This window comes from Corapipo altera, unplaced genomic scaffold (assembly GCF_003945725.1).
Source record: "Corapipo altera isolate COAL_440 unplaced genomic scaffold, ASM394572v1 45, whole genome shotgun sequence".
NCBI lineage: Eukaryota > Metazoa > Chordata > Aves > Passeriformes > Pipridae > Corapipo > Corapipo altera.
This window is the reverse complement of record NW_020884877.1, coordinates 2,580,899-2,592,938: the sequence shown is the minus strand read 5'-3', so window position 1 is coordinate 2,592,938 and position 12,040 is coordinate 2,580,899. Positions and strand designations below refer to the sequence as shown.

Here is a 12,040-nt window from a genome sequence, read left to right as displayed (position 1 = left end):
TGATGTTTGTAGAGGCTGATCCATAGTAAACTCTGTGCAGCTGTGATAACTGGATGTGCTTGTGGCTGGAGTCCCTTTCTCCTGTGTGATTTACCTTACGTTTGGCTAAATCCAATCTCATCTGCCATTTTCCTCACTATCCCCCCGGCACCAGGAGATCCTTCTACATCTCTCTGCAGTCAGCTTTAGCTCTAAATAATTAAGTATTATTAGCAAACATGATCACTTTCCCTGCCATACTCCTGAGTGTTCATAAAACACTCCTCTGTAAAATCCAAGTATTTCCTCCTGTCCTTTGTTTGCTATTATTACAAGTTTGTAATTGATGAAGAGTCTTTCCCTCCTAGGGAGGGGTCTTGTTAAAAGCCTTCTCACTCTGTCAGCCTTAGTGAAGGGTTGTGTGACACTTCAAATAGTTGTAATAGATTTGAGAGGTGTGATTTCTCCCTACAAATGCCACAGTAACTCCTCCCCAGTCTATCAGTTTCATCCAAGTGCCTACTAATTCTAACATTTCTGCCAGTCTGTCTGACAGAGAAGTCAGGCTTCCTGGTATATGAGTCCCAGGAGACATTTTAGGAACTGGTCACGTATTTACCACTATCCAAACTCCAGGAATACAGACTGATTTAAGCAAGAGGCTTCACACCACAGCCAGTTGTGCTGAACTTTCCTACCTAAGGAATATCAGAGCTTCTGGGAGAACAGCAGCTCATTCTGGCAAGTTATTGCTGCTCGTTCTCTCAGCTTGGTCTGATGGAGTTATCAAGGGTTAATGTGCCATCATCCATCAGGCAAGGTGGCTGCAGCCACGCCCTGTGACAAAGATAGGGGGGTTTAAGCCATTGCAGTTTATTTCACAGCAGAATTGGATAAGAAGACATATTTATTCCAGCTTTTCTGACAGGCAGTAACTGATTAGGTAGGACAATTCCTTTGCTTACAATTGTAAATCACTGTCCTTGGCACACAGGGTGTTCATATTCCAACTAGCTGGGAATTGCCCCAAAATATCATGGAATCACAGAATGGTTGGGTTGGAAGGAACCTTAAAGCCCATCTCGTTCCACCCCCCTGCCATGGGCAGGGACACCTTCCACTAGCCCAGGTTGCTCCAAGCCCCGTCCAGCCTGGCCTTGAACACTTCCAGGGATGGGGCAGCCACAGGTTCTCTGGGCAACCTGTGCCAGGGCCTCCCCACTCTCACAGGGAGGAATTTGTTTCCAGTGTTCAATCCAACCCTGTCCTCTGGCATTGGGAAACCATTCCCCCTTGTCCTGCCACTCCATGCCCTTGTCCAAAGTCTGTCTCCATCTCTCTTGAAGGCCCTTTAGGCACTGGCACCCTTAAGGTCATCCCAGAGCTTCTCTTTTCCGAGCTGAACAGTCCCAACTCTCTCAGCCACCAAGGGACTTTCAGCCTAAGGACTAGTTCAGGGCACAGGTGTTTTCCAAGGATGGGAGAGCTCTTTGCAACCCCCTGTCTTTGCTTTAAAGCCTGGATTTCAGACTTACAACCCCAGTCCCCCCAAGAAAACTGTGCTGTGACGGGATAAGCTGGGACTGAGGCTGCAGGAGTGAGAGGTTAAACAGCTCTTGAACTATACACAAGCTGAAAGAACTGCTGCTATGGTAACTCCTAGAAGAGTCAGCCCCAGCCCAAAGGGCTGATAATGAACCTGTGTACAAGCTGAACAAAGTGCTGACGCAGCCTTCGGTGGAGCAGCACTCCCAGCCCTGCTGTAACACAGGGCCAGGATGGAATTCCACTGTGATTGACACTGCCATCACATCATCTGTTACCGATCTCACTTTTCCTCCCTTCCTCTGCTTTTCACTTCAAGGGACAGGACCCGCAGCAGCACAGCCTGCAGAGCTCTCCTTCGATCTGTTTTCCATCTGAGCATCCTCCTCTGAGGGTTGATTCACGCTCGGTGACAGAAAGCACCGCCTCTTTGGGCTCTTCCAAGGAAACAGCATGAGAGAATTCTCTAATTCAGACTTTTTGGCAGGCTTGACATACTGTGCATTATAGTGTATATTTCTAGACAATGTCTTTGCCCTTTTGTGGTCATTCCAGAACAAACCGAGCTGCCTCCCTCACCATTTTGTATTTTTGCAAACTTTCAATGCCTTAGACCAAACAGAGGTTTGGAATAAATCAAACTTTGGTGGAATTATTTTAACATATGAACAGTAAACACTCCCCTTCTATTCCTGCTTTGCTACTAATTCACATCACAGTTACTCCAGGATTTTGCTACAGGAAAATACATTCCAGCATCAGACACAACAAATGAGATGCACAACTATAACCATGGCTGTTCTGTGTGTTTATGGGAGCCCTGCATCCGTCCCAGGCTTGGGTCTTTAAAACCTGAGCTGTAACGGTAGTGAAACATGAAACCAAAAGTGACTGACCCGGACTGGGATTTGGTTATACATGGGAAAGTCAGGCTAAGTTCACCTAGAGAGTTGTGAAGGTTCATGAACCTTGTCAGTGAGCAAAGGTCCAGTTCTGAACACGCCCAACCAAATGTTTTCCGGAAATTTTAAACAACTATGTGTCTGGGAACAGAGAGATCCTGTAAAATAAATAGTTTTGATAGGAAATACATTGGAGAGAGACCTGGTGGCTTCAACAATGTTTAGTGTTAATATGTTGAATGAACTGCACGTTCAAGCTCACACAGAGGCTGAGAAGTGTTAAATGAGTGGGAATGAACCACAAACTCCTCATTCCTGGGGCTCCGATTAAAATGTGTCACTTGAAGCTCTAGAGTTATAGAGACTTGTATTTTGCTTTATTGGATATCTGCACTGTGTCCGAAATGTGGATGTCTCTAGCTGGCTGAGACCTTTACATATTCAAAGCATTTCCTCATTTTCTCCTGAAAAGCCTCTCATGAATAATTTTTTTACTGTAAATTACCAGTCTGACATTTTTGCACCTCCTTTAGGCCGTGCTCAGCAAAATACATCCCAAATGCAGATGCAATAAAACAGAAGGTTCTGTAAGCACTACTGTTGACATCTGAAAAGCACAAACATTTCTGGGGAACAGGTCCTTAGGGACAGGTCCTATCAGGATTACAATACCCTAAAATAAAATCTGGGAATTCACTGCTGTAACAGGATTTCTCAGAGGCAAAGAAGTATGTCAGCAACTCGACAGTGGTTGGGGATTTTGCTTTGGGTCACGACTCCAGCTTTTTTTCTCCCAGATTTGACCAAAGGAAATGGAAAAGATTTGCAGTACAGCTAAAGACCAGCCACCAAATCTCTTGACTTCTCGTCTGGTATATAATCTTTAAATTTGAAAGGAACCAAAGCCACAGCTTCAGACTTCCATTACCACTACCAGGTTCCTAAAGCTGAGAGGAAAAATACAATAATGCATCTTTTAAAGGTCACATTGCTAATCCATAGTCTTATTAACATGCTTGTGGCAAACAAGCTGGTCTCAAGGTGACTCTGTTTTCCCTTACTGTGTGGGTTTGGGCAGCAGTGGTGATGCACAAACCTGCCCTGAGCTCCAAACAGGAGGTAAGGTGGTGGTCTTGGCCTCGTGACTGTCAGCAGCAGAGGAAAGTGGGTTTCATGATGGAGCCCTTTTGGTGATGAACCTACCTTTGGTACCTCTGGCTTGTGCCCCACCTGGCAGGTTCACTCCAGGGCAGAGCTCGTCTGGCAGCCTGAAAACAGAAAGGAGGAAAATTTCACAGCCAGAATTTTTTTTCCCCCTCAACAGTAAGACTAGAAATTTGCATTGCCTTCCCCTGATAAAACTCCCCAGCCTTACTGTGATGGGCAAAAGATTAGGAATTATGAGGCGGGATGATGGGGCACATGCCATAAACATCCTTTCCGCTGCCAGAGTACACACAGTAAAGCTTAATTTCCTGGTGCCATGCCCTGACTATAGTACACTGCCCAGATCTTCCTCCTGCTCCCAGCTGAGAGCCAAGTCATTCTATGGGATTATTTTGTTAAGAGCAAAGCCATTTGATCTGAGGAGATTTAGAATCAGATTATGGCCACAGCTTTTTTCTGGATCAGTGGCAGGGGAGGAAGAGGGCAGGAGTTGTGTGGTGATTTGTGTCAGAACCTGGAGCTTGGGAGACCCAGGTCCAGTCCTTACAATAAGCTCCCCACACATCTGGAGATAAGATACCTTCTCCTGCTGCTTCCACACTGAACCTCATAGGCAGGTTTTGACAGTGCTGCAGATTTAGGGAGAATTCCTGCTTTTCATTCACCACAGAATCAGAGAATGGTTTGGGTTGGAAAGGACCTTAAAGCTCATCTCATTCCAATTCCCTGCCATGGGCAGTTCCACCTTCCACTAGACCAGGTCACTCAGAGTTCCATCCAACATGGTCTTGAGCACTTCCAGGGATGGGGCAAATTGCTGCAGATTGTTCCTGCTGTCCTTTGTTTCCTGAATTGGTTAATGACAATGATTCTCCCCTGGACTCCTTAAATTGTGAGTACATCGGGGTTTTTGCACATTAATATTCACTTTACATACAGACAACTCTAACATGTGTAGGCAGTGGGAATAATCTCACAAATTTCATAGTGCCAGATTTCCCAGATCAGCCAGTTCCAGCCAGGGTGGTTTTTAACAACATCCTTTGGACTGTCACGTTGTTGGAAAGTGTTACCTGAACATTTCTAGTGAAATGTGTGGACACCTGTCTAAAAGGTGTGCAAAAGGGATTTGTACAGATGGGTGCTGTAGCTTTCCTGAGATAAGCATGGACAGGCTCTGCTCCTGAAAGCACTCTGTGACAACTCCTTGCCTACAAAAAAGGACTGTTGTTACCATATGCTTCCCCAGAACTGCTCTTCTGCCACACCTGTAGCTCCAGAGGGAAGAATGTTTGTCTCAGGGCTCTCTGTTGGGTTGACACCAACATAACCATCCGTGGTACCACTATAAAGTCTTTCTGTATTAAGTACAAGCTATTTTATAGAGAGAAGATCTCTTCAGAATTTCAGATTAGTGGGAGAAATAAAAGGTACCACACATCCCTTGCACCCCATGGGCTGAAAGTGCACCTGGAGTCCCCATCCCATCCCACTCCCCTCCAGTTTCCCAGCCTGTCTCTATTTCATACACCAAACCCAAAATATTCTGAATGTGAAGCACCTGGAGCAAACCACGACTCAAAGAACAGCAATAGAAACCATAATCATAAGTCCCATAACCCAAAGCAGCCATCATGGGATGCTCTGAATCTCTTCCAGCTTCATAAAACAATGGCAAAACCTCCTTTGATTGCTATGGGAGCAGGTTTTAGCTCTTTCTGAACCAATTAAGTACTTCTTTCTCCAGGGCCATGCCTTAGGGTTAATTCCTTGCAAAACACTGACAAAGCCGTATCCCTTTGAGGACAAAATGTAGTGGGTAAACTGTTGCCAAATCTGCTTAAATTTTTGTGTGTGCGGAACTATTAAACAGCAACAGGGCCCATCACATCCCAGGGTACACATCTACTGTGTAGAGCCCTGTGGCAGTGAGATGTAAAGCTTCATATTGGCTCATGGGGAGCTGTCTTTGAATCAGCAGCCTGATGCAACCCATGGACCAGCCCTGGGACAGTCAGCCTGCAGGGTTTTGTGGCCCTTCATTTAGAAACCACAGGACTACATCATAAAAATTACACAGTAATGTTGCTTAGACTGGAAAAGGAAAAAAGTTAATTTAAATAAAACATCATGGAATATAACTATAATTATCATGTTACCAAGCGTGTCTCCTCTTACACAGCCCTACCAGTTACAGGAAATACTGATCAACTTGAAAATACAAAACAACTGCTCTTAGAATTGGATATACTAGTGAATCTTTCCAGGTCCATGATGAACTCTTGGATGGCTAAAAAAGAAGTGAATATTGGGCACTGCACACATGCCATAGGTACAAATCACTAATGGTCAGAAACAGAACTGTGGTGAGATGGAGATGATTTTAAGCCTTGATTACAGGTTCTGTATTAATTCAGTGGATTTGCCAACACCTTGTGCCAAATGATAAAATTTTTACTGCTATTTATGAATTAGATCTGTATATTTCACTTACGGATAAACTTCACTGAGGTAACAATGGCCCCAGGCCTTCAGGTCCCCTATTGTTAGAGCAAAGCTAAAGGGCTGGCCAGGGAGATATCACAGGCTTTGATATCTGAGAGACTTGGCCAGGGCAAATATGATCTCTCGAGACACGTAAGGAGGCAGAGGCTGGTGGTCCTGAGCCTCCACTAGTTCTTTGGAAAAGGTAGAATGGAAAAGGTGGGATGCAGAGGCCACCACGTTAGCCCCCCCTGCCCACTGTGCTGCAGGAGTTATGACCTCTCTGGACTACAAGCAATGCCCTGGGGACTGTGGGTGTCATGTTGCTCAAAACTGGATGTTGAAGACTCTTGCTGAGGCAATTTATTGCCTTTCACAGAGGAAATGAGTACAAATTTGGCTGGGGACATAAATAAATATGAGATCATTTGCTTAGTGCTGGCTTATGTGATGAATGATTCGCGTTTAACTGTTTCCATCATCTGTTGTCCAAATCCTGGAGATAGTGTCCTTCTCCTGAGATCAACAGGAGCTGCAGGTGCTCTGCACCTCAAAACACTCACATTTCTTAGAGCCAAAATAAGCACTGGGCACTTCTCAACTGTCTTTTCCAGGATTTAGTGTTTGCAGCATTTGTTACCAAAAAATCAAACTGATCCTTGTTAAAGCCATGAGGCAATTCGTGGCTTGTCTTTTCCAAATTTCCATCCAGGCCATTTTTCACACTTATACTAAAATGTTCACTAAGTCTAAGCGTTTTGCACCAGATCTTTCTTTGTGCTTTGAAAGAAGCCTTTCAAAGTAACACTCAGTAGAAGAAATGACAGTGTGACTGTTTGAGATTCTGATTATTCAAAATGTTATCACAATGCACAGATCCCAATATTCAGCCTTATGTGTGGAGTTCTGACTGAAAGGATCTGACTGCAGTGGCGTGATTACGCACACAGCATTAATAAAAAGTAGAATATGGCTATAAATCAGAGTTTGCAGAGCACCCAATTAGCACTCCAAGTACAAAGTTTGGTTTCTACCATCAAAGCACTCTGTGAACAATAGAAGCCTGCACTGAAGTAGTTTGTGTTGTCAGATGGAGGGAAGATGTGGATGGTCTGGGGGAGGCTGACAGGAGGAAAGCTCTGAGCTCCCACAGATTTTGCAGGTTTAGCATAAATCTATGCAGCATGCCACTGACGACACACTGCCCACAAGCTTTGGAGCTAGGGACAATGTCACAAGCCATGGAGAGAACATTTCCAGGTCAAAAGCTTGTGACTGCCCCATGGATAGCTGGAGGAATGTTATAAGCTGGAGGCAACATGCTGGTTTGAAAGCTGTAGGCCTCTGTGTTTTGAAGGTGAGATATACCATGGAATCAACAGCTGCAGGAGCATCCTGGGCTTTTGAGTGTTTTATTTGAAGCTTCAATTCATCAAGTCATGTACCAAAGACCTATGGAAGGCAGACTGGGGCTCGGTGGAGCTTTTTAAGTTCCTTCATAGAAACACAGAATGGTTTGGGTTGGAAGTGACCTTAAAGGACATTTACTCCCAACTCCCTGCTCCAGACAGCTCCTGTGGCCCTGGACAGGGATACTTTCGTGGCAGTTCCTCCCGTCCTGTGCACCAGGAAGCTGAAAGAGAACAGTTTCCACTCTAGATTCAAGTCTTGGTGAACCTGATTCCCATGCCAGTCATGAGTTTCTAGGAATAATCTACACATACTGTGACAGCAGCTACGGGAATCACAGACTATTCCTGCATTCATCTCCAGGGTTTGTTCCAGCAGCCTTTGAGAATCAATGTCCCCAGAGAAAACTCAGGTAAAAAAGGCCAAGCAGAACATCAGACCTTGTCATTCCCTGGGGCTCTCCTGAGATCATCCTGTTCTGCATCTGTTTCTTTATCCCTGACTGCAGCCAACTTGACTAAACCATGAAGAGCTATGAGCTGTCTCTCCTCGTATTGTAGGGCCATTGGGCTCTGGAGCGTTGCTTCCTTGCAAGTGGATCTCCGTGCAGACAGTCTTGGGAGGAAAAACAGACCCAGCAATGGTTACCCCCCTCATCCTCTTTATGTCCATCCATACTCAGGTCTTTAAAAAAAACCCCCATGTTTGTTGTTGTTGTTGTTACAAGCACCTTGCTGACAATAAATCCTTTCTCATACATCCTTTTAATGCCAGCACCCTCAGGCAATGCCGAATGGAAGGAGTAAGGTTTTGGGCTCCATACCAAGAAATTCCTGTTTTCAAAAGGCCAGACACAACAGCTGGGAAATTTTTGGTTATTGCTGCTTTGTGTCAGCTCTTGCCCATTCCTGGAGGGGGGTGTAATTTCTGAAGCCTAACAGCATTTGAACCAGGCTGAGCAACCTTTGAATAATTTTTTGGCTGACATTTCACAGAGGCAGGAGTGTGTGTACTAACACAGAGCTATATGTGTATTTATAGCTGTCTATACACACATATGCCTGGGGGGGATAGGAAGGCGGGTAACTCAGCATGTCTAGCTTTCAAAATGCTGATTCAGGAGACTGGAAGCTGCCCCCAAGTTCTGCTGTTCTACCAGAGCCTGCCTAGTTTTCACCCCTAATCCAGAGGTGCCCAGGATATCTGTTTAGGGTGAGGGTCCAGCCTGAAAAGCAGTGGCTGCCAGCAGCTCTGCTGGGCTGTAATTATTAACAGATTTGTTTTCATGGTGTTCGCATTCTCAATGCTTCCCCTGCTTTAGCCCCTCTCAGGGAGCTGTCTCCTCCTCCTCACATGCCGAGCCCCTGTGGGGACACACATTTCCATGGGCAGCAGCACTGGAAACCATAGTGTTATCCCAGTCATCTCCTGGAAGCTGCGCCTCTTGCTCTCTCCAGCACCACACTTCCATTACAGCAGGAGTGGTTTTTTGTCCTCTCACGGGTGCTTCACCCTGGGATCCTGTCAGGAGCAACAAAAAGGTGTCCTTTCTGATGGTGTCTACAGTGGCAGTGTAGCTGCCACACACATGCCCACAATCTTTGGAAACACACGTGCACAGAAGAGGAGGGAATCCCCTCAATTCCAAGAAAAGCAAGGGAAGCTGTCTGAGCACTTAGCCCCAAAAACTTCTGGACAGGAGGTGAGACCTTCAACACATAGACAGAGCTGAACTGGAGACCTGAGATGAATCAGACCAAGCTCTGAGTGTTTGATCAGTCCTGTGCTGCCCTCCTGTACCCGTGAGCTGCTGCGGGCTTTGCCCTGGGTTTTTCATCCCAAGCATGCTCTGCCACAGGCAGGGACTATCCAGCTGCACCAGCAGCATCCAGAACCCTCTAACCCTTAAGAATCATCTCCTGATAAAAAGTCTGAGGCATTTTGAATCCACATCCGCCTTTCCTAGCAAAGACTTTATACTCTCAATATTTTGGTTTTACAGGTTCTTTGGGCCTGAGCCCAAGAAGGAACATCTCCCCCTCTTCCTCCCACCCACCTGGGCGTACAAATGCAGCCAGTGGGGGCTTTCCTTGCCTATGGAATGTGGAAGGAGTTCTGCAGCAAGTCACCACACCGGGTCTGCCGGTCTGGCTGCCTCTCCCCTGTGGGGATCCGGACTCTGTGAGGAAAAGCAGATAGGGTTTCACACAATCCAAAGCACATGTACAGCAACTAAAGCTGCGTAAGCACTTTTCTTCCTAGGGAAAGTTTCCAAATGTATGTTTCAAAGGAATGTGAAAATATTCCCCCTCCTTTCTTGCCTGCTTCCTATAAATTCAGCCTGATGTGGACAATCCCCTTGGACTCCTGTCCAAGAGGGATTTAAGGGTTGGGAAGGGGCAGGGATGACAACACTGGGAATTCACACCCTGAGCAACCAGTGCGGAGGAGACCCTAAGAAAAGGACTTACCAGTCATGGAAACCACTTAAGATTAATCATACAGTATTGCCATGAGAAAACACACTTAAGCACTCAAATCCAGTGAAAATGGATGTGTTTGGGGTCATTTTCTTCTGTTTAAACATCATCAGATGTTTCCATCCTCCAGAGGCAATTCAGCTTTTTGGGCATCCCCTCCTCCTCCGGGAATGTCCATGCAAAAGGAAATTTCTCCATGGGAAGTAGTTTGTTTAAAAGCCAGTTTTCATACTGGAGGAGAAAAGAAAAGCCTTGACCAAACATTTCTGAGCAGCTGCTTTGTGCATGTATGGCTGCAAGGACTGGGGGCTGCAGAGCTGCTAAACAAGAGCTCAAGGGGAAGAAGGCAAAGATCGGGGGTCCCCGGCACAGGAAGGACATCGACCTGTTGGAGTGAGTCCAGAGGAGCTCTGCTGTGAGGAAAGACTGAGAGAATTTGGATTGTTCAGCCTGGAGGAGAGAAGCTCCAGGGTGACCTTATCGCAGCCCTCAGTACAGAGGGAGCTAAAAGAAAGATGGAGAGAGACTATTTACAAGAGCATCGAGTGACAGGACAAGGAGGAATGACTTAAAACTGACAGAGAGTAGATTAGACTCGATATTGGGAAGAAATTCTTCCCTGTGAGGGTTGTGAGGCTCTGGCACAGGTTGCCCAGAGAAGCTGTGGGTGCCCCATCCCTGGAAGTGTTCAGGGTCAAGTTGGATGGGGCTTGGAGCAACCTGGGCTAGTGGAAGGTGCCCCTGCCCATGGCAGGGGGGTGGAATGCAATGAGCTTTAAGGTCCCTTCCAACCCAAACTGTTCTGTGATTCCATGATTCCATGGTGATGTGAGGTGGGCAATGCCCACTGACTGCAACCTTCTTGTGGCCAGCAACTCCAGCTGCAGGAGCCAAGCTGGGGAATCAGCTTTTGGGGTGGTGCCCCATGAACATGGGGGTCACTGTGCCTCACTGATTCTGTGATAGCTGATCCCAGATCCTACATCCTTTGCTTGCTGTGTGAGAGAAACAGACCTGCTGTGCTGAAGTGTGTCCATCCATGTGCACTGACACGTGAGCATGTCCACAGCTCCTACAGCCTCCTGCTTCTCCCACCCATCCCCGAGGGCTGAGCATGGCCCTCAGCCAGGGTGGAGGGATGCCAGCTGTGAGTAAGGACCTGCAGGGCCATGTGGGAAGCAGCTATCCCCAGAGAAATGGCTGGAAACCGCATTTATACCCATGTTTTTGCACCACAAATCCCCAGCACAGAGCTGAGTCATTCTAGACAGGCTTATCGGAGATGATTTCCCATTTAACTCCAGAAGCATTTGGTGGTTATAATTATTCTTCTCTTAAATAAGAAAAGAAAAAAATCCAAACAAACAGAATAACAACCCAATCCACTCAGAAAAGGCCTCCTCCTCCAAACATTGTATACATAAAGTCATGGAGAAGGAATGATAAACTTCCAGTGTTTCTGGTGGGTCACGACATTAATTTGCAGACTTTTGTATTCTTGCAAATTGTCACGTAAAAATGCCATCGAAGGTCTGTGCAAAGTTCCTGTTAAGGCCATTTTATTTCATATCTAGATTTAACCAATAGAACTACAGATCAATTTTCTCAGTAGAACGAAAACTATACGTTTTGCAGTTCCAAAAACCTTCCCAGTGCCTTGTCTGCACAAGTGTGTGTGTGTGTGTGCATCTGCACTCAAAACACAGGCTCCAGAGGTGAACAGAAGGAATAAATGTTTGGGCCTTATTCCCAGGGAATGGCAGGCAGCAGAATTGCACTGTGTATTTGTGTCTGTTCATACCCACCAAGGATCTAAAATTACAGTTGAAGGAGGAAGCTAAACCTGGAGTTTTCAATAAGTCTAAGCAGTTGAATTTAATGCTCAGGAGCAGGGGGGACAGTTCTGGTACTAACTGGGAGGAGGGCTAAACTTGAGAAATTGTAATAGGAGACAATTTTCACCTTATTATCCACCTTAGGAAAACCAAGCCTTTTAAATATGCCTCAGAATAGAAGCCACAAAATGTTATTTAACGTTGGAAAAGCCTTTCTGGGACTTACAGCAGCTTTCAG

The 12,040-nt window shown here is 45.9% G+C and overlaps 1 long non-coding RNA gene across 1 annotated transcript in view; it reads right to left on the bottom strand.

Annotated features, from left to right (window-relative positions):
• LOC113944084 overlaps nt 1-12,040 on the bottom strand; it is a 156,855-nt gene that overhangs the window by 56,057 nt on the left and 88,758 nt on the right. Inside the window, exon 4 of the long non-coding RNA XR_003526572.1 lies at nt 3,630-3,694. This is a non-coding gene — a long non-coding RNA (uncharacterized LOC113944084). The remainder of the gene's footprint in view (nt 1-3,629; nt 3,695-12,040) is intronic.